This window comes from Lepisma saccharinum, chromosome 25, assembly GCF_977018435.1.
Source record: "Lepisma saccharinum chromosome 25, izLepSacc3.1, whole genome shotgun sequence".
NCBI lineage: Eukaryota > Metazoa > Arthropoda > Insecta > Zygentoma > Lepismatidae > Lepisma > Lepisma saccharinum.
Genome location: NC_139253.1, coordinates 47,933,914 through 47,959,204, shown reverse-complemented (window position 1 = coordinate 47,959,204; position 25,291 = coordinate 47,933,914). Strand labels below are relative to the sequence as shown.

General features: G+C 41.9%; 1 protein-coding gene across 2 annotated transcripts in view; it reads right to left on the bottom strand.

Moving 5' to 3' along the window:
* LOC145979027 (uncharacterized) overlaps positions 1-25,291 on the bottom strand; it is a 255,263-nt gene that overhangs the window by 9,793 nt on the left and 220,179 nt on the right. Inside the window, exon 1 of one of the 2 annotated variants that reach the window (XM_083112102.1) lies at positions 24,285-24,656. The exons of the other annotated variant lie outside the window; for it this stretch is intronic. The gene's annotated coding sequence lies outside the window, so the exon portion shown is untranslated. Of the gene's footprint in view, positions 1-24,284; positions 24,657-25,291 lie in introns of those variants that run through there. 2 annotated transcript variants of the gene reach the window in all.

The following is a 25,291-nucleotide window of genomic DNA, read 5'->3' as shown; positions in this document are numbered from 1 at the left end:
AGCACAAGCACGACTCCTACCAAAAACGAACCACGACGCTCGACCTATAGACCAGCAACAAGCTGAATTCAAATCCAGCCCCATTGCCTCTTCATTGCTTATTTACTGGGCTTCGCTACTCGCTGTAAGCAATGAGCGTTTCTGGAAACATACGTGCCCTCATCATGTCCTAAGGAGTCGAAGGGAAATAGAGTGCTGGGAGAAAGGAGACCGTGGATTTTCTTGCTTCTCGTCATGGCGTGATGCCAAGCACGTAACCGACTGAACAAAACCCAACCCAAGCAAGTTGCGGCAACTCTTGTTTGTGGCGAGGGGGGAGGGGAAAGTGTGTGGTTACTGAAGAAGTATACGCGCCAATGGACATGTAGGTCCGTTTCACTAGATTTTCTTCAGACGTCGCACAAAATGAGAAAAGATTATGTCGTTAGTATTCTTAGGCAAAATACGACGCTTTCTCTGTGGAAAACAACAAAGTTATAATCACGAACGCCAAACGTTATCACTAAACCAAGTCTTCCAGCAGGTTTATTTATTTGTTTTTTAGAGTGAGGAAACTAAGATTAGTACAAATTACCTTAGTTTATGCAACTTGTCGTAGCATCCAGTCAAAAGTTTTCTGCACTTAATGCCATGTACAGTCACGGATACTTCTGGGTTGTAACGATTCCATTTACTCCCAGCAATGTCCATGACTGTAGAAGGAATTTTCTAGTAGGAAGGGAAACATTCACAATGCCTTCAGTTAAATTAGGTTAGGTTCGCTATTGTGAACGCTAACCAGATATATAAATCCTTGCCTTGGAAATGTCGGCATGCATGGGCTTCAGAGTGAAGTCAACTTTCCTGAACTTAACCATCTCCTGCTGTAGTACTTGCGGAATTTTGAAGGTAGTACTTCATCCAACAGTAAAAAATTCTCAAAAGCGCTTTTCTACGCTAAGGAAGTACGCTTCAGGAAAACCAGGTTGACAAAAGTTCGTTAAAGTTTGTTTTAAGTCCACTTCATGCACAGATAGGGTCATCGGGACTGGGCCTACAGTTTAGAGTGGGACCCGAACCACCATGTGCCTCCACAGGGAATCGAACCCGGGACTCGTTGATTACAAGGATTTTCCAGGTTGAGTAGAATAATTCGTGCTAAGGATCAACTTGCTGCTGTACTCTGGTGCCTCTGAAGTTTGTAACCAACATCATGTTTATTGCTAAAAGCGACTTCAGGAAATGCCGTTCTGGAGTTTCTAATCGACACTATCCAAATTGCATTTTCATCCTGTAATCTGTAATCGAGAGTTAACTAAGTTACATTTTTCACCCTGTAAGCTGTAATCGACAGTAACCAAATTGCATTTTTCACTCTGTAAGCTGTAATCGACAGTAACCAAATTGCATTTTTCATCCCGTAAGCTGTAATAGACAGTATCCAAATTGAATTTTCATCCCGTAAGCTGTAATCGACAGTATCCAAATTGCATTTTCATCCCGTTAGCTGTAATCGACAGTAACCAAATTGCATTTTTCACCCTGTAAGCTGTAATCGACAGTAACCAAATTGCATTTTTCATCCTGTAAGCTGTAATCGACAGTAACCAATTTTCATTTCTTATCCTGTAAGCTGTAATAGACAGTAACCAAATTTCATTTTTCATCCCGTAAGCTGTAATAGACAGTATCCAAATTGAATTTTCATCCCGTAAGCTGTAATCGACAGTAACCAAATTGCATTTTTTCACCCTGTAAGCTGTAATCGACAGTAACCAAATTGCATTTTTCATCCTGTAAGCTGTAATCGACAGTAACCAATTTTCATTTCTTATCCTGTAAGCTGTAATAGACAGTAACCAAATTTCATTTTTCATCAGGGCCTTGGATCAAAGCAACAACTAAACTGATTATTGTCACGAGCTTTGTATCAAGTGAAAGTATGGCAAAAAAACAACAGCACAACGGCGCTCGTTCGATGTTACAACCCAAAATTTAATAGCTTGTGAGACTTTGTACATAATAAACGAGCCAAGTGCGTTCGAACTGTAGACCGGATGGCTGTGGTTAAGTCATTAACACTTGGGTCATTAGTCTACTAGAACGATGGAAAAAAAGGAGGCAATTTGTGGCATGGCAATTTACCAGCTGACGAGACCTCATATGGTGTATATTGCAACTTGGCAACACAGGAGGCACGTGTTGAGGGGAGTAGTGAACCACACCTGGCGCAGCCGGAGTATCTTCACCTGAGCGTATTCTTTACTCCCCCCGCACCTTGAGGAGGAGGTCGAGAGCTAGGAAAGGGGGCCATAAAAAGAAAGAGAATCCTGAAGGAGGAACCAGCTGGCGGTGATTCCTTGCGTTGCCCTGCCGAAGGACAAGGTGTTATTCTTGTCGCGGGCATTAGTGCTTGGTTTCCAGCATTCTAGTCACAATGCACTGCAAGATATTTTACTGCTGCTGATAGTAATAAGAACAATAAGCCGATGTTCAAAAAGGTCAATGAAAGTAAATTATTGAGTCAAGAGCAAGTCGCCTAATATGCTTCCAATTTCTGTGATACGGCTTTTCTAGAAGAATGCATGAAGTTGTTGTTTAACGGCAAACGACACCCTCGAAATTCAGATTTCTTTCAACATCCAGTTTCTGCTTAAATGCTTTCGTTGTTGGGCTAAATTTAGTTTATTTATGATACACTGCAAGCCTAACCTAACCCCAAAAGCATTCCGTGCTTGCGTCAGAAGATGACATACGGCGCTTGACCAAGAAGGTGTTTGATTTACTTGCAATGAATGGGTCATACCCGAAACCATAGAATGTTCAAGGTTACATCAGAGCTTGTGGGAAACCACATGCACGTTACAGACTACACTCTGTTTCGAGAATGTGTGGAGCAAGCCCTGCGCATAATGGTAGAGAAGGGGTGGAGCAGAAAAGTGCGCGCTCCTGCAAACGGCTGCAGATTCGTTTTACCCTCCATGCACCGACTTCCCTCTCACGCGGTCATTGGTTGAGCCCTCTGGAGTCGCTACTTATGCACAGGACTTTCGCTTGCTCCATAGATTCCCGGGACAGTGTGTACATCATTTTTGAGTTTATGAACATGGACTGTATCAATCCTACAGTCTTGAAGCACCACTACCAAAAGAAACAAGCTATATATTTAATGAAAATATGATGCTTTTGACTGCTGGCAAGTACATTAGGAACACACTGCGCTAATATTGTTGACCTATTTCTGTATCCTATTCTTCATCCGCCATAAGAACGGTGTCATTGCAAATAAATACACGAGGCTCGTGAGAAATGCTATTGGTTATTCCAATGTCAGCTGTGCATGAGCCTTGCGCGTAGGAATAAAGTGCATGTGATAAAGGTACTCCTGTTCACTGAACCGTGTCATGAAGGAGGTAGGGCCCCATACATTCTCCATCTCGGCCATTTTTGGAGGCGATGTGGCCAACACCATGCTCCGGCCACCTTTACCACCCAGGAAATTCGTTTATTTGAGTCTGGGCGAAACCTCAGAGCAGGTTTATGCAGGGACAAAGCCGATTCTGACCGGGGATCGAACTCGGGTCTCCCGCCATACTTGCTACAGAAGCGCGGATCCTCACACATGGGTAGGATCATCATGAATCGTTTGGGTTACCCTCTTGTAATCAAGTTCCGGGTTCGATACCCAATGGTGGTTTGAATCTCAAACTGTAGTTCCAGTCCCGATTAGCCTTACTGTGTACAGGTATAAAGTGGACTTAAAACACAAACTCAATGAGTCAATCGATTAGACTTTTTTTATAATTGTGTTTTACTGGCGTACGTAGAATTTTTGAGGGGAGGGGCTCGAATTGTAAAGGTGAATAGTACATACGGTAGTAGCTTCCTAACGGGACAGTATACACAATAAGATATTCTGTGTATATATATAACTTTCTGCTCGCAAGAAAGGCAATCGGGGGTCATTTTTAGGGGGGTTGCATATACCACTGCACCCCCTGGAGTTCTTCACTACTTTTATTTTAAAATATTGATTTTCTCAAGATTTCGGAGAGGGTTGAAGCCCCATCAGCCCCTCTGTATACGTCAGTGGGTGTGTGTGTGTATCCGTAATTAAAACACCCACAAGTAAACAAGAGGGGGGAGGAGAACGATTCCTCCTTTGACATGACTGGCCCATTTAGCTAACCTTTTACGGCTGGGTTCCTTATAAAGTTTACATCCTGAGAAATGTAGGTCAGACCAGTGTCGTGCGGTTTAGTACACTCACTTAATGAACGATAACCGCCTTCCCCTTTCCCCTGTCGAGCGCACGGGTGAAAGTCGCTCCCAGCCTACATAATCAATTATTGATTGCTCTCGAGCTGCCGCGTAGGATCTATAAAATACTCAGAAGGTCTATTCGCTAATGCTTTCCCCTCGGGAAGGGTCGTTGCAATTACACCCCGCGCTTTCAATGAGTCGGCACCCTTGCATTAAATCCGCCGTTTAAAAGGAGCGAACGGGTGGAACACGCGGTGCCCTGCAGGATTTGAAATGCTGGTTGCGCGTGTCCTGGCAATAATTAAACTTCTTACATTGTTGGAGAGACCCTTTGATCGTTGTCCTGTCTCCAGGTCCTCCACTTCATGGTTCAAACGTCACCCTCCTCTTTTAAAGCACGCACAGGAAGTCACATGCGCTACAGAGTAGACTGTAGTGAAGGGTTTACCATTGCTAGGCTTTCTCACACACACACAGTGGCATATGTACAGTGGGATCCATGAGTATTAACATGCAAATTGTCAACTACCATGTTCGTGCACTTTATTTGACCCAATAAGAACTTCAAGAATTAAAAGAAAACTCAAAACAAGCTGTTGACAACTTCTGCACCAGCATACATAAAAATCCATCGCTTAAAAACACATACGAAGTAAGAGAAAAAATAATAAAAATATTCATTGGACTATTTACACGGATCCCACTGTACAGTCACGGGCAATAAAAATGGGACACCTAAATCTTGGAATACTAGCGTCTCACCAAGGCGTTGAATATGTTGCCTATCACTAGCGATAAGTGGATAATAACAATGGCAACGTCTAGCACCGCCGTGCATTTATGCAACACACATAACGCCTTGCAGGAGAGCGATTCAGCATCTAAGTTTTCCATTTTTACTGCCGGTCACTGTACATGAACTCCGCTCGAAATCTTAAGTGCCACATGGGTGTAAGGGAAGGTCTGGTAAGGCACCCAAAGGTCACCCCACTTCCACGTACACCTGCCAACGAAGCTCTGGCGCCAGGATAATCCTTTGTGGGATCATGTTGTCCTGTGTGCTGAACGCTCCTTTAGTCCTCGAGAGTTATTATAGTTTTAGTTCCTGTTTACTAATGAATGAATGAACTACAGTAAAACCTCGTTAATCCGGACTAATAGGGGATAAGTTGACTGGTTAAACGAAAGTCCAGTACAGTAAAAGAACAGTAGAAAGAAAGTTCATTAAAACTCCGTTTATAGGAACAAAACACGTTTATTATGGTGTATTTATGGGGCATAGGCCTAAATACACTATACAGTAGAGTACAAAGTCTGCGGGAAACAGAATTTCATCAGTGGTTGACTGCCTTTTCTTTGGCAAGTTCTCTTGTTGACTTCTAGCCACATTTAAAACCTTACATTCTGTTTTTTCTCTCTCTCTCCGGATTAAGCTCAGTCCAGCTTATTGGGGTTCGGATTTTCAAGGTGTTACTGTACTTTTTAAAACCGAGTAAGAAAATGTCCTCAGTTTTAGTTAATGGTTGATTTGGTGTTTTAAGTCCACTTTATGCACAGTAGGGCTAATCGGGATTGGACCTACAGTTTAAAGTGGAATCCGAACCACTTGTGCCGCCACCGGGTATCGAACCCGGGACCCCTTGATTAGAAGGCGACGACGCTACCACTGCGCCATCGGGGAGGCCCGCTTAGTTTTAGTTAAGTGGCTTATCCCCGTATTAGGTGACGGGCAAAATAGCCTATGTACTAATGTGCCCACACTGTAAAAACCAATGAATGCCACGTATATATTATGAATGTACTAAGGTAGAGTCACGGACACTTCTGGAATGTAACGATGATACCAAATAGGATCATTACCACCCAAGAGTGTCTGTGATTGTACCGCAATTGGTCGTGGGACACATTACGTTTACTTGCACTAATGACTCAGAATGAAGAGGTTGTAGACGCGGGCTCCTTTACAGTGACTGTTCCACGTTGACCAAAGTCTGAAACAGGCACAGAAATCATTTTCACTATCATTATTGAGAGCTAATTGTATTGCCGTGGAAAGTATTGGAGCATCATGTTCTGGTGATTTATTCGGGAAATATTTCACCTAATAGTTTCTCTAGTTTTTCGAAAGTTCTTTTCAGTCTGTTACTTTTGATTATTCACTCTCTCTCTCTCTCAACCTTTGCAAATTCCCCCGGCACGCTACTGGAACAGATGCGCATTTCAACCACTGAGCATGTACTCACAGTAACAATATAACACGAGGATCTCCCTACAACAAGAGATTCATGTTTCTCAAGTCTCAAACGAATCCATCTAAATCCATGGAAAAAGCAATACAAAGTATATCGTTTCATCATCATGCGTGTCACACTGTTGAAAGATGATGATCGCTAGATTGTGGCATTCTGCCACCTGCTTCTTCACGTGGTCTCGACTCCTGCCCACTGGCCGGAAACCAGCAGTTACATAGTTGCCACCTCCGAATAAAAGGACTAAGTCATTTCCTTTGCAAGTGTCACACTGCAGAAGTGCAAGAACGTTCTCCAAGTATAATCGCTTCTCAAGTTAGTGTAAGTATCTTCGACTATACTATTATCGGTAAAGTATGAGAGCAAAATCACGTAAAGTTGCATGACTACAGGAAATCAGTGCAACAACAAATCATTATCCATGAAATAGCTATGTGGAAGTATGTAAAGCATTACTTGCTTATAGAAATAAAACGGTTATCATTTTTTTACTCGAGCTTTGAACTCCAAATTTGTAACATATGCTGTGGGGGATTCTTCTTTGAGCTTGTCACGTGACAAGGATGTTATCAATAATAAATATACTGGCGAGTTAACTCATTCACACGAGCACTCCACATCGGAATGTTTTCTTCGAGTATATTCTTTGAAATGTTTTTGGATTGTTGGAAAATATGTTGTATAATTTTGAAGAATAAGACTATTACAATACTTTATCACACGTCAAAGATCATTGTTGTAAAGTCGTGACTTCCTCCATAAGACTACTGGTATTAAAATATTGAATTTTAAATCAATACAAATTTAAGTGTATTTACAATATACATATTATATTTCCTTTCGTGTGAGCTTCGCCCCATCAGTAATACCTTTTGTTTCCTTTGTTTTCCTTCGTTAAGAGCCCTAAAACATTACTGATTTATTACAATATTAATGTACTTTCACCAAAAATGATTCTGATATCTACAGAATTCTTATGTACATTATTCTATAAATTATTTATTTAAAGTTATTTAAATCAATCCAACTTGGTTTATAGTGACTTTGTTCTTATAGCGGACAAAGAATACACTGGTTTATGTAACCACCCGCTTATGTTTCAACCACAGCTTCGATTGATTCACTACTGCCATCTTGCGCTAAGCAGTCCCACTAAAGTACACGCATGTCCTCAGCATGAGTGATACTACCAGTAAAAAATCGGGAAATTATAAGCAATGAATATAACTGTAAATATGGACAGCATACCTAACTGCACTTTTTGTATCTTCGACCACCTCACCGCAAGCAAGGGCGTACCGCACAGACAAGAAATCCGACCTTGCCATTCTCCAAACGTCCTTGAAATGCGATTAAGTAAAGAGAGGGGGGATTGGTTGGAATAAAACCACAGCGACAGCGCTTGAACTCAAATATGGGATTATGGAGGCCAGTGGGTGTTCAGCCGCCAGCACCTACAGCTCCAGCAAGTGCACTTTCTCACCGTACGTCGTTCCCCTCCTCCCCCACCTCGCATGCTATTAATCGCCTCCCCTCCTGCCAGAGGCTGCTCAACAGTGCATTCCTCCCAAGGACTTCGCTTGTACTTTCTCTAATTCCAACCACTTCGAATCCTCTTTGAAAAAGTTGAACGAGAAGTGATAAGGCTTTCGGAAGCACGTAGACCGACAGTGGCCAAATCGGTGTGGGTGGGGGCACACAAAGAATACGTCTTTGCCAGACCTAATTCACCGTATTATTGCCAAGTGTCGCTCTGTATAACTGTTCTCAGCCTAGTAATGCTTGTGCCTTGCGCTGTACAAGTTTCAGCTTGTCAATAACTCACACCAAACATTAACTTCTTCCTTAGCAGCGTTCCCACAACCAGAAAGCACAATTTTGCTCTTAAAGTTGCAAAATGTTCATTTTTTATACAAATTCTACAGTCCTCTTGAAAGAAATTGAAATCGCGATCAAAAAACTAGTAAATTGATTGATTTAATTCGGTTATTTTAAGTTGCTTTTCTGCCACTTTTGGCTAATCGCGACGATGAGGATGAGTGATAATACTGATGAAGGGGCACTCACAAAGAACACCCAAGCCTTCGTCAGGATTCGAACGCGGGATCCCTGATTTTGTAGCACGCTGTCATGGACGCCCGCAGGTTTTTTTCCAGGGAGGGGCAAGGAAGGTATTTTTTTCCAGGGGGGCAAACAAGGCACATTTGCCCCAAAGTAGTATTGTTCCCTAAAAAAAACATTGCTTAAATTTGAATTTATGGTGTTCATGCAATAATTAACACATTATTGTGGCTAAAATGAAATTATATGTGTGAAATACATAATTTTTGGTTCACTTTCCGGGGGGGACGCCCCCCCCCTTCCGGACGCCCATGCACGCTGTGCTATACACTCTGCCAGGCCGCGGGCTACAAAACTATTAAAAGGCTACTGCTAGCAGAGGTCCAGTGGCATTACTACTATATGCACCGATTCAAGGAAATATTGGGAATAATCAAATGTATGAAAATTATGAAAGTAAATTGTAACTTTGTGAAGTATGTAACAAATTTCAATATTTTCATAAGCATTATTAAGCTTATACAAGTTGGTGTTATTGCAATAATTTTACGGTATAGATAATAATGGGAAGATATTAGGTGTTCGCAAGCTAAATTTGAAACTTAATCATGGTTCGTTTTTGAGATGATCACAAAATGTGATGTATACTTTAAGGAGCTTCAAATTTCCTTGCAATTTCATTCTTTTCATGAATTTCTCCCCTGAAATTCTGATACAATTTCCTCGCACTAAAGGAAATTTCCTTCAAGTGGCAACACTGCTTCATTGTCGTTTTTCAGAACAAAGTGCCATTTCCGTACTTTAGATGTTAAGCATTATTGTGAGTGCTCACTCTGCTTTGCGTCGACAACTTCGCTGTTCTTTGCAGTAAGAGAACGTAATGATTGTATCAGTTTATGAATAGAAGCGGCGTGATTGAGCCATCAGAACATTTGAATATTCTCCATTCAACTTGTTATTCGTTTCCAGCGTGTAAGTTGAAATACCAAAACATGGCTTGTTTTTCTTGGCTTGTGTACGAACGTCAACGAGATCAATGCACCCAAGAGTAGTTATGGCTTTTGGTATGGCGTAATGCCTTTGTTGAGACGTCAGAGGATGTATTGCTGTATGCGACGACGCGCAAAAAAGCGACAGGTGTCAAGATGCAAAGGCCTTTGACATTGTGCCGTGACACAACACAAGTCTGACGTATGCATCTTATTTATGTGGCTGTCCTGTCATAAACCTTGGTGCGTGTGCGTGTGTCAAGGGACCCTTACAATTTCCTTTCGTTATGATCTTTCGCGTCTTTCTTAACATGATCGAACGCCGGCTAGACCTCGCTCCAGAAGGTGATATTGAGTGTTCATCAGTTTCATCTAAGTATCACTAATCGTCGAAATTATGGAATTAACGCTACAATAAGCAGAATAGAATTTCTGTATTTCGAAACAAAAAAAAGATAAAACCTCTTTCTCTCTTTGTGTGTGGTAGGGAAGTGCATTAATGAAGATCCTACAAATACAGAATCAAATCCTAGTACAATGCAACTATACTCTGTCCATGCAATCTCTGGAGCAAGCGAACGAAAACAAGTCTCTGCGATAGTGACTCGAGAGGGCTCGACCAATGAACTCGTGACAGTGGAAGTGAGTGCAGCTAACAGCTGTTACGACCAGCGCGCACTGCTTTGCTCCGCCCACTACTCTTCTTCTCTTTTGCTCCACATATTCCTGGGACAGAGTATAGAAAATACAATTTTGTTAATTTTGCCTTGCACAGAAAAACGGATTTATTTGAATTGACGAAAACTTCCTGGTAACCGTAAACAACAAGAAAATAAGTAGCATTTAATAAATGTGATTATTTTGACTAAATTTGAATCATTGTTTTCAGTCCGCTTGTACAGAAAGGCTAATTGGAACAGAACCTGAAAAAATATGGGCATCGAACCCACCTTGATTACAAGGTGATGAGGATAGATAGTACTGCGCAATCGGGAAGACCTCAGATGATAGATGATATGATGAAAGGCGGGAGTGTATATTCTAGGCTAGTTAGGCCATCTGCGAAGCCTGAAGTCTAGAGAATAAAATACAGGAGAAAAATAGATCATAAATTGTAAATAATATTATTCATATCAGTGAGATGATGATCCTGATTATGGAGTTGGCAACGTGATTTCCTATGAGTTGGCAACCTGATTTCTTATAAGTTGGCAACCTGATTTCTTATGAGTTGGCAACCTGATTTCTTATAAGTTGGCAACCTGATTTCTTATGAGTTGGCAACCTGATTTCTTATGAGTTGGCAACCTGATTTCTTATGAGTTGGCAACCTGACTTCTTATGAGTTGGCAACCTGACTTCTTATGAGTTGGCAACCTGATTTCTTATGAGTTGGTAAATTTATTTCTATTCATAGCCTAGGACCAGTGACATAGCCCAGATATTGGACTCAGTATACGCTACTGATGAAAGGATACTCGCAAAGAGCACCCATGCCCAGGCCGGGATTCGAACCCGGGACCCCGTCGTTGCCTTGCAATCAAGAGGATACCGGGTTCACTACCCGGTGCGGAGGCACATAGTGGTTTAGATCCCACTTTAAACTGTAGGTTCAGTCCCGATTAGCCTTACTGTCCACAAACTTAAAACACCAACTCAATTAATCTAACAAAAAAAACGGGATCCCTGGCGTTGCTAATCACTCCACCACGGAGGGCGGCAACAGTGAGGATGATGAGTGTCGATTTTAATTAAATTAATAAAGGGTCCATACCGGATATGGACCTCAGTACCTTCAGTAGGCAGATAATGCGTTGGGAAAAGGAACTGATTTCAGATATCATCTGGCCTGTATTTGTACCATACTTTTTGCAAGTAGCCAATCGCCTGTTCGTGTTTTTAGTTCAACTTCCTTATGCTCTTCGTTAAGAAAACATCCACGATCGAGTTGATACATTTCCTTTAGACCAATAAAGAAGGACGAAACGATACCACGGAAGTTGAAAAGTAACCTTCAAACAATATGTTGGCCTTAGAAACGCTGGGAAAGACACATGGATGCAAGTCAGACGCAATGCCATTTTTTCCTCCATAGTGTGTGTAGTAATGCCTAAGATAACACAACTGACGTAAAAAGGAACCTCGGCTATTTAATAGGAATATGGGATTTCTCCCTTCCCAAGATTCCCTGCGCGGGCCGTGACATCACTTCCTTTCGTTCACCCTCTTCCCTTCCCCGCAATTGCGTAATGCTGTGTTAACAACGGAAGCGACGCTGGGCACAGCTATTTTCGAGAGCACGTATCACTCACTCGCTCCCTGCTTCAATGAACGCGTTCCAACTGGAATCACTCGTACGTAAGTTGTACAGGGGAAAGAATACAGACGTGCCAGCTTCCACAACCAAACAATGTGTAACATGACTATGACTAATACTGGTCACTCACTTCCCAGCCTGCCGCAAATTTTCTAACAAATTATACGCAATCAATAATTATTAATCGTAATCAAACCAAATAAGTAGACTTCATTCATCTTTCTGATATGTAAGTCTTCATATTTTTATCACAATTAATGAGAACATTGATTAACAATTTAAGCGTCGTAAAGTGACGGTTGATAACGTTACTCTTATTGCAAAAAGTAACTGGATTTCATTTAGAGCTACTTAATTTTTGAAAGCTCCTAAAAAAAGTAACTGTTACTACCAAACATTGGCAGCAGTGGCGTGCCCAGAACTTTCGAAAGGAAGTTATGTGTTCCTTTTTTAGTACCCAGTCCGTCCTCATTTTGCACACTTTTCCTGCCTTTGATGTTATTTTTTAGGAATACTGGACAAGGGTAGAGTGACCACCCACCAACCGCCCCTTGGGCACGCTGTTTTATTTACCTTTTTAATTTTACATCATTTCCTTTTGGGGGAAGGAGTGCAAAGGTAGATTTAGCGTCAGAGCACAGATTTGGTGCAAAAATTTAGTGGATCTTAAGAAAAATTGGGAGGGGGGAGTCACGGGGATTTCAGAACCGGAGAGATCCACCTCCCCATATAAATTAATTGTTTACGATCACCTCCACAACCGCACGGTAAACGTGCTCCTTATACAGAGAATGTAAATATTCTACAACATAGTCATTGTCGCTGTAAGCCTAATATCTGTCCACATCTGCACTCGTAGTCGAGGTTAACTGTTCGATACCAGAGTCCCACTTACTCTCGCCAAGGTTCACTTCGTCGCTGGGAGTATGAATTACTAAGTATTTCACTGAATAACAGTAAGGCTGCATTTTTATGATACTGTGATTGTTAAACTTAAGACTAGAGATTTAATTACCTTGTACTAACATAGGCACTGTTTACACTAAAATATCATAGCAATCATTGTCAAATGTACAGCCGGTAAAGTACGATTTTCAGCACGGTACACAATACTAGCAAGAATATCCAATTTCCTTTAAAACTGAGCGAACCCGATAAGTGGGACATTCTCGCAATAAGAAGTGCGTTTGTTTCCGGCACTGTGACGCTTCACTATCCAAATTCCGCTACGAGCCGACTGACCAGAAGAGAATTCCTTCTTCCTTCCCACCGAAGCCATTGTCACTCGTTGCCAGCTCGCATTCAGTGACTCGGCAACATCGCCTCCGGCCCAGACAGCTGAGTTACGAGAGCCGCTCCTAATTACTGTTTTTTCTTATTTGAGGTAAATAGCCTTTCTGCGGCAGGAACGGACAGGTAGAGCGGCCCCGATTTCCCTTTGTCTTGCTTCATTGTAAAGACAACGCTACGGTGGAAACATCGCGCCAACACTGCATGTGGAGGGTATAAAGTAGCACTCGTATACTTGTTACGCCAGCTGAACGTCAAACGGTTCACATACATTCGTCGAGATGAACACTAAAGTAGCGACAACAGACCACAAGTGTGAGTGTTCACATCCTCACTTTAAATTGATATTCACATTTTTATTGCATTACCCTTCTCTCTTTCCATTTCTCACTTCCTTTCTTACTTCCCCCTGGAGATGGAGAAAGAGAGAGAGAGAGAAGGGAAAAGAGAGGGAAGAAATAATTTTGTTCTTGTTCTTCATCTTGCGGAGAGGGAAGTTTCTCCGTCATATAAATTATTATGCATACACTCATCACGAAATATACATGTTACATATTGACAGGATGGACCATGTTGATTTTGGGTAGTCCCACTCTTGACACCACCCACTGGCAACAGTATACAAGAATAATTCAACATCGACACTCAATAATGTTTACAAGTTCATATCCCAAACATCAACTTGTCGTCCACATTACTTGAGTTTTTTGTTTTAAGTCCACTTCATACACAGATAGGTTAATCGGGACTGGACCTACAGATTTCAAAGAAAGTTTGATCCGAACTACTGTGTGCCTCCACCGGGATTGAACAAGGCGACAACGTTACCACTAGGCAATCTGGAAGCCCTGTTCAGATGATTAAATCTCACCCATCCGTTGGAAGTCACGCGTAATGTTACAAAACATGTGCGACACAATGTATCGAAGAGAACAAAAGAAGTGAGGGCACAATAGGGGCAAAATTCCAGTCTCGCAAGATGACAAAGCATAAAAAAAAAACAATTTCCGTGTCATTTCTCCCCCTTCTTTTGACCATTTTTTGTTGCCCTATTTTATATACGTATGTAGGAGCAAACTGTCGTGCCTACCAAATGAAAATATTCCTTTCCGTGTTTACATATTTCAGAATGTGATCGTGCGATTCGAATCACAGCATGGACACACGTGTTCTTTGCGAGTGTCATTTCATCAATTGCATCATATCACCACTCATCTCCATCGTTGCGATTAGCAGAAAGGCAATAGAGACCGTAGTGAAATTCATGGACGTATCACTATCGTATGGTTGACTGCAACGCGTTTGTGTTCTCGAGTGCACAACACGCCCCTTGATAAAATTGTAGTGTTTTATACGGACGCGTACGACCTTCGCTGGCAGGTAGGCCGAACGGATCCCGAAGAACAGGAGGAAGAGGTGCAAATACAACCGTGACCTTGGCCAATTGGTCTCTGGGTGTGGCACGGCGGAAGAGGAAGCGCGGATCTCGATAAGCCGAACCGCTTCCGCCTGCTCCCGTGCCAGCGAGCTGGTCGTCGATTCTCGGCGCAGGAGGTCACGAGATCAAATCTTCAGGATGTCGGGGAAGGGGACTGGCGGCATTAACAAGATTCTGCGATGCTTTACGTCCATCGAGCGCAAGATTGAACCCTACTTGTACGTTAGGTAAATAGCTTGCGGGGTGTGCTACAGAAACTGTCCAGTCGTATTTATAGGCTGAAGCTTTTCATACTTCACACGCATTTCTTTGCGCTAACACAATAGCAATTCCTATTAAGATCTCAAGAAGAAATATTTTAAATTCTAAATATTTTGGATAGAAGCTGTAAAACTAAATTCTTACGTGCGTACCTCCGTTGCGTAGTAGTTAGCACAGCGCCTACAACGCCAGGGATCACGGGTTCGAATCTCGGCTTGGGCATGGGTGTTCTTTGTGAGTGCCCTTTCAATAATTTCATCCTCATCGTCGCGATATAGCAACTAACATGTGTAGTGAAAGAACGCCAAAGGATGTCAAAGATCAAGTCGTAATAGCGCAGAACAATGACGCAGCAGGACAAGGAAAATATGAAGATGGTGAGCAAAGCAATTTCCTGTTCATTCCATACAATGACTCGTTTCACGCCAAAACGTATTTGACGTAAACTTCGGTGTGACAAGACGCATACGTATTACCCATTGAAATTATCGCCTATGTCAGGGACTATTCTGCAAACATGAATAAAATAGAATTTAATATTAAAAACATAGGTTTTCAATATGACTAAAGGCACAGGATATCACATATTAACAAGTAATACCAGGCACGTAGCCAGGGGGAGGGCTAAGGGGGCTGAAGCCTCCCCAAAATCCTACAAATATCTAATTTAAATAGTGGTAATTAATTTTACTTCCCTAACAGGATTAAACATTAAATCGAAGAAAGTTTAGTGCATAATAGAGGAACCAGGCTATATTTTTATATTCTGCCATTTAATCCAAAGAACAAATGGATCCACAGGTCCCAAAATGTATAGTTTTCTTTATGAAAAAGCCTTTTTTTTAATGGAATGTGTAAACGTTAATAACACAAACAACAATATTGATGAATTTCAGTACACTAACTGGACAAAATGTAAAAAAAAATAATGGATAACAGTTATGTTGGATATTCACTCATACGGTGGATCCATTAGCGAAGTAATAACAATAAATTTGGTTTATTTCTAATAACTTATAATCATTATTATTGTAAAATGACAATTATAACCGTGGTAATAATTATTAAAGCCATTATTATTTCTACTAATGAAGTTTTATCAGTGCATATCTACAAATATTTCTGGCGACGCCTGTGCTGATAAGGGATGAGCCCCCCGAAATAAAATCCTGACTACGGGCCTGAGCAGTGGCGTGCCCAAGGGGGGGTTGGTGGGGGTCATACTCCCCATTTTGGCCCAGTATTTGTAAAAAAAAGAACGTCAAAGATAGGAAAATATGGAAATATGAGGGCTGACTAACAAGGAAAAGTGTACGTAACCCCTCCCTTTTGAAAATTCTAGGCACGCCACTGGGCCTGAGTAATACCTAAAGTCTAGTACTGAATACTGTCCCCTTAAGAATTACAGTGAAATAAATATATTGTGCAGTAAAACCCTACGAGCAGCTGGAAGAACGAAGTAACGCTACACTCACGAATTCTTCACACATGAAGAGAAGGAAGAATTCGTTAGCTTTCTCTTTCTCACTGCGGCGATAGAGCAAAACGTCAAAACGTTGCAACATATACGAGAATCACAAGGACAAGGATGAAACAACAGAAAACACAAACAAGTAAGGCATCGTCGTTGACGCAACCTTGCAGGCAGCAACTGCATCACTGCATTATCAAGCAACGTCGTAGATTCCAAAAGAACTCTTGATAGTTCCTATTGGATCCACACGAAATGGCGTGGCGCTGAATACAAAGTTTGCCATCAAAGTGTGGAAGGTCGAGGTCAAAGGAGAAAGTGGACAGGGCAATCGGCTGAGAAGTCACACGAAACGACATACTGGATATGACGCAAGTTGTTCGGCAATTTTAGAGAGCGAGAGGAGCCCTTAGTTCGATTCCAGGCTACTACATTCTTCATTCGCTGCTTCAGTCTAAAAGAGCTTCACGTTTTATGACCCGAGTAGCAACCGCTGCAAAAACTGCACGTGTAATAGTGTTGCTTGCCATAGGAAATATCCACGAACGAGTAAGCAATTTATTACGTACAGTGACGTAAGATGAACTGACAGCAGCACATTCCGTGCAAGCATCTGCATGCAAGAACATATTCACTCGGAATTGCAACACCGAGAGCACTGGTGGACAGAAATAATCTACTGGCTTGGGCATTAGCCTAAGCCAGTTGAACCACGTACGGAACGTGCTCAGTTTTTATCAAGAACAATGTTATGACTACAACAAGCCATATTAGAATCCCAATCATTATGCAGAAATAAAATTTACCAGGTATTGTTAAATGACTGACTATCAATATCATTCAGTGGTATTTTAACGTACAGGGTGTTCCGTCTAAAAGTACGCCGTCAACTATGAAAATGTTATATTTATATATTCCTAGTGCTGGTTTTTGTACTGCGTCAGGAGTTGCTTTTGGTGGACTATGAACTGCGTTCAGTCTGTTATCGCTGGTACAGTAGGTAAATGTAGCGTGTTAACTTCCAAATGATTCTGGCCTACTACGTCTCCAGATCTGAATCCGTACTTTTCCTGTCGAGTTAACTTAATACAGGGTACAGTAATCCCCACAATATAGCGAGACTGGTGATCACTTTCAATACCTGCTGTCACTTTTAACGTACACCGGATCAAAATTTCCAGAATTCTCGTAGGGTGAATACACTGTATTTTAATTCTGTTTACAGTGTACAATTTTACAGTGTACAATTTTGAAGAAGGATTCGTTGTAGCTGCAGGCACGCAATATGGAAAATACAAGTCATATTTTTGCACATTTTTATAATATTATCGAGTCATAACCTCTTTCAACTTCATGTTTTGCAATCGATTTAGATAGTTGAGTTTTTAAGTCGACATTATGCACAGATAGACTAATGGGCACTGGACCTACAGTTTAAATTGGGATCCGAAGCCGTATGGGCCTCCACTGGGTATTGAACACGGGAGACCGTTTTGCAATCTAACTCCACAGCAGACTGATTCAGTAGTATTCAAAGACGAAAAAAATATGAAACAAAATTATCTTGTGTAACGAAGACTGGGCAGTACAGTAAAGTAACTATGCCTCGTGCATGATGTTAATTGCACTAGGAAATGTGTAAACAAGGGCTGCAAAATGTATGACAACATTGTGTGAACACGTTCCCTTCGTTTACATATTCATGACATCGACCGTCTAAGCGATAAAAACAATACAACCACCTTAATCACACCAATTAAGCCGTGGCGAAAAAAAAAGGCAGCTTGGGCTTCGGTTAATTGCATTTTTAGATTATGTAAGATATCAACAGTATTGCCAACTCGCGTTCGCAGACATCCAGGATTGATTAATCGCGGTCGCTGTCAAAAACAACGCCAAGGCGGGGACACAAATCACGGTGACATAATCGAGGCTTATCCAATGCAGAAAAATAGTTTCCACTTCAACCTAACGGGATTAAACCACGATATAAAGCCGCCCGACAACAATCGATCGGTTGGGCTAGCGTAGCAGTTATCTATTTCGGACTACGCCCATGTGGCTGTTCTACACATAGCGACAGTCGGACCTGTTGAACATGTTTCGCTCAAGGTTAAGGAAGCAGCCGCCGTCGCAAAAATGCCAGTTTTCTGGCGCGGAAGCAGTGAAGTCACTCCTGGCTGTGGGGTAGACCAGTGCTGTTTCTACAATACACACACACTTAACGAGAGCATCGAGAGTCCAGTAATTCGAATGCATACCGCTAGATGGCGACACGTTCTGCATCGGAAAATCCGATTGGCACTGACAGTCCTCGTCAACGACCGTGCCGTGACGAATGTGGCAAGAAGCGAACTGGTTTACAGTGATGACACGGCGGCATAAAGGAAACTATCTCCCTCCTGGATTGAGTAGCGCCGTGAAGACGAACAAGAGGCGTGGAGGTAGGACCCCACATATTCTAGATATCGGAAATACTTGAAGTGATGTGGTCAGCACCACGCTCTTTACCTCTAGGTTTACTTCCAAGTACTCACCGATTTTTCCCACCGCGTATCTATTTAGGGACATAGTTGGAATTCTCACTTCGGATCAACTACCACAGTAATCGAACTCGGGTCTCCTACGTCAGTCAGGTACCCTACCGACTGGATCGCAACATATTGTATGTTAAGTGCTAGATGCAATTTGAATGAATTATAAATCTCGCACAGAAGCGATATAAAATTTACTCATTCACGCTATCTTTACGAAACCATTGCACCGCCATAATCCTGTTTACCTAATTTAACCTATTGTTATTACAATCATTATGACGGACACATACGAACATCACCCTTACCGCTTTCTTCATGCATGGCCTGGGGGGAGGGGGGCTTATCCAAAATCAGGCTGGTCCACCCTGCCAAATTGTAGGACAAATTTTACCCAAGAAACCGTGAAAGAATGTAGATAATGCATTTGTCTTTTTAAGCCCCACACACCACAAGGTCTGGCGCCACTATCGACTTTCTTCTGGTAAAATACTAATCCAGATAACATATTACAGCTAAAACTAATGCTCCTTTTGCCAACGAAATTAGAGAAGGAAGAAGACTGTCCATAATAAAAGTGTAAGATGACAATGGTGCGCGCAAGAAACAAAATCTCCGAGAAAACAATAACGGCCAAATAGGGCGGAAGCCACTCCTTGATGACAAACGACAAGATGCACCGAACTGCATGGTAGCAGAAATTACATGCATTCTAGGTATCGAGAACCGTCACACGCACAGAACAGTTTCTCAAGCTTTCGCTTGCACTTTAAGGGGGCGGACAGTTATCCGTGGCCTTCACTAGCACGCAAATGCATCGTGCTCTAGTTATACATATTGCGGCCGCGTCTAGTCCCCGAGTGAGTGGGCACGTGCGACGAAGACTGCCACCGCCACATCAAGCCGTGCGGTTTGAGTTTCGGGTCTTGAAATCCCGCGAGAGGAGGCGTCGAGAGGGGAAACCCAAGATCAGTCTATCCCCCCACTCCCCAAGGAGGAGAAAACGTCACACACACCCCGTTATCGATGTTGCCAAATTGCCAATTCGCAAGCAGTGGAAAACTTCGCGTTGGGATTATTTAATCCTGATCGGTGGCGAGCTGTCTGCTCTCTCTGCCACGCGTTTTCACGACAGCCGTTGTTGTTTTCAGTTCGCCCTCTTTAAACAACTTTTGCGAACTCACATTTACATTTTGAAAGAGAACTGAACATAATTCAGCTGCCAATGTAATTGCATCTCGACAAGATCTCCTCTGATAATGAAGTAGAGGGATTTAGTTGCGTTACAACACTGCTATGGGGTGTAAATGCCAACACCTCTCCAATAACCTCTGTGACAGGAGTGGTTATCACAGCGCGCCAGGAGTTCCGGGTTCGAATCACGGCCTGGACATGGGTGTTAGTGTCCATTTATCAATTTCATCACACCACCACGCATCCTCATCTTCGCGATAAGCCAAAAGTGGCAGAAAAACGACCCTAAATAATGAAAATCATTGATGCAAGCAAACGAGGCTCTGCCGCCTTGGACCACAGCCAGAGTGGTTTGTCCTGTTATATCCTTACGTGTGCTGAATGCCCTTTTACAGCCTCGGTTTTTATTATAAGTAAGGATATTTTTTTTATCCTCAAACAGAATCAAGTAATTACTGAAATTCGAAAATACTGTGTCCGAGAGAAATCTTTGAACATTTTTCTTGGCAACGGGCTTTCATGAAATACACTGAAAAAAAATAGACGAAGACAACACAAGTAGCACTTTTATGCAGGAGCTGATGCTACTTGGCTCGTGGGCCTACCACGTTCTGCGTATGACATGTTAGGATTATCAAATTTTCTCGACCCTGCAGTCGGATTTTCACAAAGCAAACTTGAATTGGAACTGGGAAACTCGTTGGTACTTCACAAATATGCACAGTGTGCAAATTTTAATCACTGCACTTTGGATTCATAGTTACCGAATGTCTCACTACACAGGGAACAAAGGTACAAAAGGGCAACCAACCTTCCCTGAACTTATTACAGATATTACCCACGCCACAAGCTTCGGGTTCGAAGGTATGCATGTACGAGGTGTCCAAATTCACATATGTATAGGTACTTACGAATAGGTTTACAAGTCTAAATGTGTCCAAAATACTTTTCCAAGCAATAGCAGCTTTGGACGACTTTTGTTATTGATTTGGTTTATTTTACTTCGCTTTTCTGCCACTTTTGGCTAATCGCGAAGATGAGGATGAGTGGTGAAATTGATGAAGGGACACTCACAAAGAACACCCATGAACAGGCCGGGATTCGAACCCGGGACCTCTGGCGCCGTAGCGCGGTGTGCTAACCAACAGCTTTCGACGACTTTGCCCTAAAATGAAGGAAAACAGTCCTCGAGAACAAATCGACAAGGAATACTTCGTTAGTGTGCATTCTTGAACTACAAAAGAAAAATGCAATCACTACCAGTGGTTGTAAGAGAATTCAAAATGGTCAATTGTAAAGGTACATATTTATTTAACTATCAACCTACATATTCTACTGCTGTGGCGTCCACATACACTTTGCCCGATTCGTCATCTACGTTTCCAGATTTCGCAGCATATTCGTGACATAAGCTCTCAATAAACCTCCCAAATATACCCTGGTTGCGCGTCACACAAATTGAAAACAAAAGACATGAGCCTCGCCGCCTGACTCTCCTATCAGAATGTAAGTGGGGGTAACCCCAGCAGGAGATACGAAATAGGCGCGCCAGAATTGGGGAACAGGAATGAATCATTCCCCTTTGTCCCTAGTAAGAAAAAAAATCCTCCGTTACAAAACAAAGAAAAAGTACAGTCCCTCCCTCGTCTGTCCTGTACAACACACGAGCATCACCTCACCAGCAACATCCGGATTCGCCAGAAGTACAGAACCAAACAGGTTCGGGTAAAACCCAAGGACACAAAATTCTCCGAACTTGTTGGAGAGCACAAGGTGAAGAACAACGCGGCTAGCCTGTCTTCAATGGCGATTTAAATCGTCACCTACAAGTTAATCGAGCATGCAAATTGCAATAGGCGTGAAGTTGTTGCATGAGCCACACTCGTGCTCAGGGGAAAAAAAAAACTTTCAGTTCAGCAAGTTGTGAAGTATCTTTAAAAAGGTCGATTTAGTTACACAAGTAGCTACAATATCAAAAACCTTTAAGTGACTATATATTAAAATACAATGCATCGATTCCGTTACTGTACCGGTAGAAACTGCATACAATGGGAACCAAGGTTACATTTAGGTGAGCCTTCTTGCTCACAGATCAAGAAATGGGGCAAAGAAAAAGAGAGAAGTGTTACTGAAAAATATTCTACTTAGGAAATACTAATCATATATGGTAAAGTGATAAAGCTACAGGAAAGAGATTCAGAGGCAGAACTAAAAGTGATAGAAACAGATCAAGAAATGAAGTGTTTCAAAAAACAGATAAGAGATAAAGGGTTAAGAGTAATAAAATTAAGGAGGAGAGAGAAGGAAAGGGGTAGCCTAAACGAGAAAAGGGAATAAAGAGATAGAAGGGGGGGGGGAGAATCTCGGTAGTCGTCCACAGACTGATCCACCTTAACACAAAATAGTGACGACGCCACTAGTTATAATAAAAAAAAGTAGACAAACATATCGAAAACCTGAGCCTTCCTTTCCAGTCACACCATGGTGAAATATTTTTAAAGACACCGTTTAAAGGCCCCAAACAGTTCCTGTCTCAACCTGAACTTTCTCTGAAAACATGCCTTTGGATACAGGGAACCCAGGGAGAAATTTAAAAAGAGAAATGGGAGAGAATTTAAATAGCGACTAACTAGTCCTTTAATGATAGTTTTCCCGACATGGAACTCTTCGCTTTAAATGGGAATGGCAACCAGATTATAAATAGATCGAGGCGTGGTGATGTAAAGGTCTTATCGAGCATAAATAATTACTCAAGGCAATCACTGCGTCAATGAACCATAGTCTTCTTTGACCTATTTCTGGTCAAGGCTTTCAGGCTCCGTTGCAGGTTTTCTGAGAAGTATTCTTATATATATATATATATATATATATATATATATATATATATATATATATATATATATATATACACACACATACATAGACCGTTTGATTTTTCTATTGAGGACTTCAATAATAATCTGTTCAGAACACTGGATGCTCTTGCTACGGTGGACTGACTCTATAGCAAAGTGGAAAAACTAACAAAAAAGAAGAGTCGAAGAACTGTGTTACATGATGCATGATTACACTTAAAGGCATGCCGATACAAAAAGATAAGTCACTTCAATGTATTTTTTTTCATTACACGTAAATCCTTGGTTTTGCGTACCCCTAATTTTATCCACCACGTTCTAGAATGCAAACCATTCAGTGCTCGAAGGGAAAGTCCCAGTTGCGGATGTTTTTTTTCTTAACTGGGAGATAGAAACCCCTGAGTCCCCATCTACTTACGAATCCTGAATAGCACCAAAATATCAGTAAATCTGTGTAATTAGTTAGCCTAACGGGAGGATAATATGTTCTTTCCAGACATTTCTGAAGAGAAAATACTTAGAGACATTACGTTTTAGACAAATATGTCGTTGATTACACCCATTATCAAGACGTACTTATTAAATAATATTGCTGCACTGTTCTTTTCCTTCACTTATGAAAGGAATGCCCGAGTGCGCACAAAACTTGTCAACTTTGGAAAGGTGAGAACAGAGGACATTCTTTCAGAATGTCTTGGATGTGAAACTGAACTAAATTCTATCTATTGTTCTCACCTCAAAGTAGTTTAGTGCGCCCTCAGACATGTGTTAAAATACTAAAGCAAAAAAATAGGGGACAGTAAGTAACAGCGAAATATTCTAGCACAATTAGATCTTTACCCGTTAAGACATTCAACAACACAAGGTATATTACCGCATATAATCCCTGACGTTACGCATCCACACGACAATAAAAAAGCAGCTATTATTAGACGACAAAGGCTTACACAAGCGTCAATTCAATCCCTTGAGAGCAACATCTTCAATTTAATTTCCTTGCGGATTGATAAATTCGCATATAAAAATCTGTACATGGGTGAAATTGTACCAAAATACAAGAGCAAATATATAAATAAGGATTCCAAGTGGTGCTGTTATTTGTATCACGTACTTACATCGCGTCTGCGTGATTGCGAAAGTGGGTCACACCATGTAGAACTATCGGCCTTAGAACTCCTTTCGCCTCTTCCCCTCTGCCCTCCCTTCTCCTCCGTTATCCTCTCCCAACTCCCGAGGCAAAAATTCCTTCTGTTACTGCGCTAAAAATTTAAGATATTGCAAGCAAATATGTGTACGGTTTCAGCTGTTCCTGCTATTTCATTACAATGTGAATATCAACACTTGTATGCGATTGTTACAGTACGTCTAACAAAGAAAACTTACCTAGTACTAAGATAAAAGTTGCACGAAAGCTTCTATCCCCAGGCGGTACACTCTTTTCAACTTGTCTTAACTGTTGCACGTTATTGTAACTATAACACCACCACCACCAACACAAACTCTTTGTCGAGTCACTTTTTTCTTCACACTTGTCGACGCACTACATAACAAAAACTTGCTTCCTGTGGACACGATGATTTTTTTTTCCTTTACATGATTCAAAACACCATATAAACACGTTCCTTTCCGTATGCACAAACTATCACGTCAGTTTAGGTTAAAATCCACACCACACGCACTGTCTACATTGTCTCTACGCCCGCTAGATTCACAATCTAAGGAACACGACTTCAACACGCCAGCCGCCTCCGGCACGGGAAAAACAACAACTGAAGGCCTGCGTGCGCAGAACCACCGGACCGAACTCTATTCTCGCTGCGAGCGCCCCCTACCTTCAGCTTGTCGCGTGACGTACGTCAAATGATGACGTCACGTTACGTCGTAGTTTTCCACCAAGCGTAGAGAACCTGGAAAGGAAGATAGGGGAGGTGTAAAAAAAAACAGCAAGCGACGTCACTTCCGCTCGTGGGAACGGCTCTTTCCTGCTCCATCGGGAGTCCTTCCACCGCGCTTCAACGGGACAATGGATGTCAGAACGAAACACATCACAATCGAGTAATTTCAGGCAGCTGATTGGGAAGGTAGTGCTCGTTCGGTTACGTCAAATATTGCTTCTGTCAGTTCCGACGGCGGCGTGGGATTGGAAGTGGCTACTGAGGAGGAACAACCACTGAACGGTTGGTGGGTGAAGGGGGGTGGGGGTAAAAATCACATCCTACCAAATGAAAGTAATCGGAAGGGAAATAAACTGATTTCATTTATTATTCCTCTCTTCAGCAACCTCCACATATGATGACTGATTGAATTTTCTACGTCTGTGGGTTGACACCACTGATAAGGGCTGATCCAATTTACATACAACTCACATGACCACTGACTGACTTCCAATG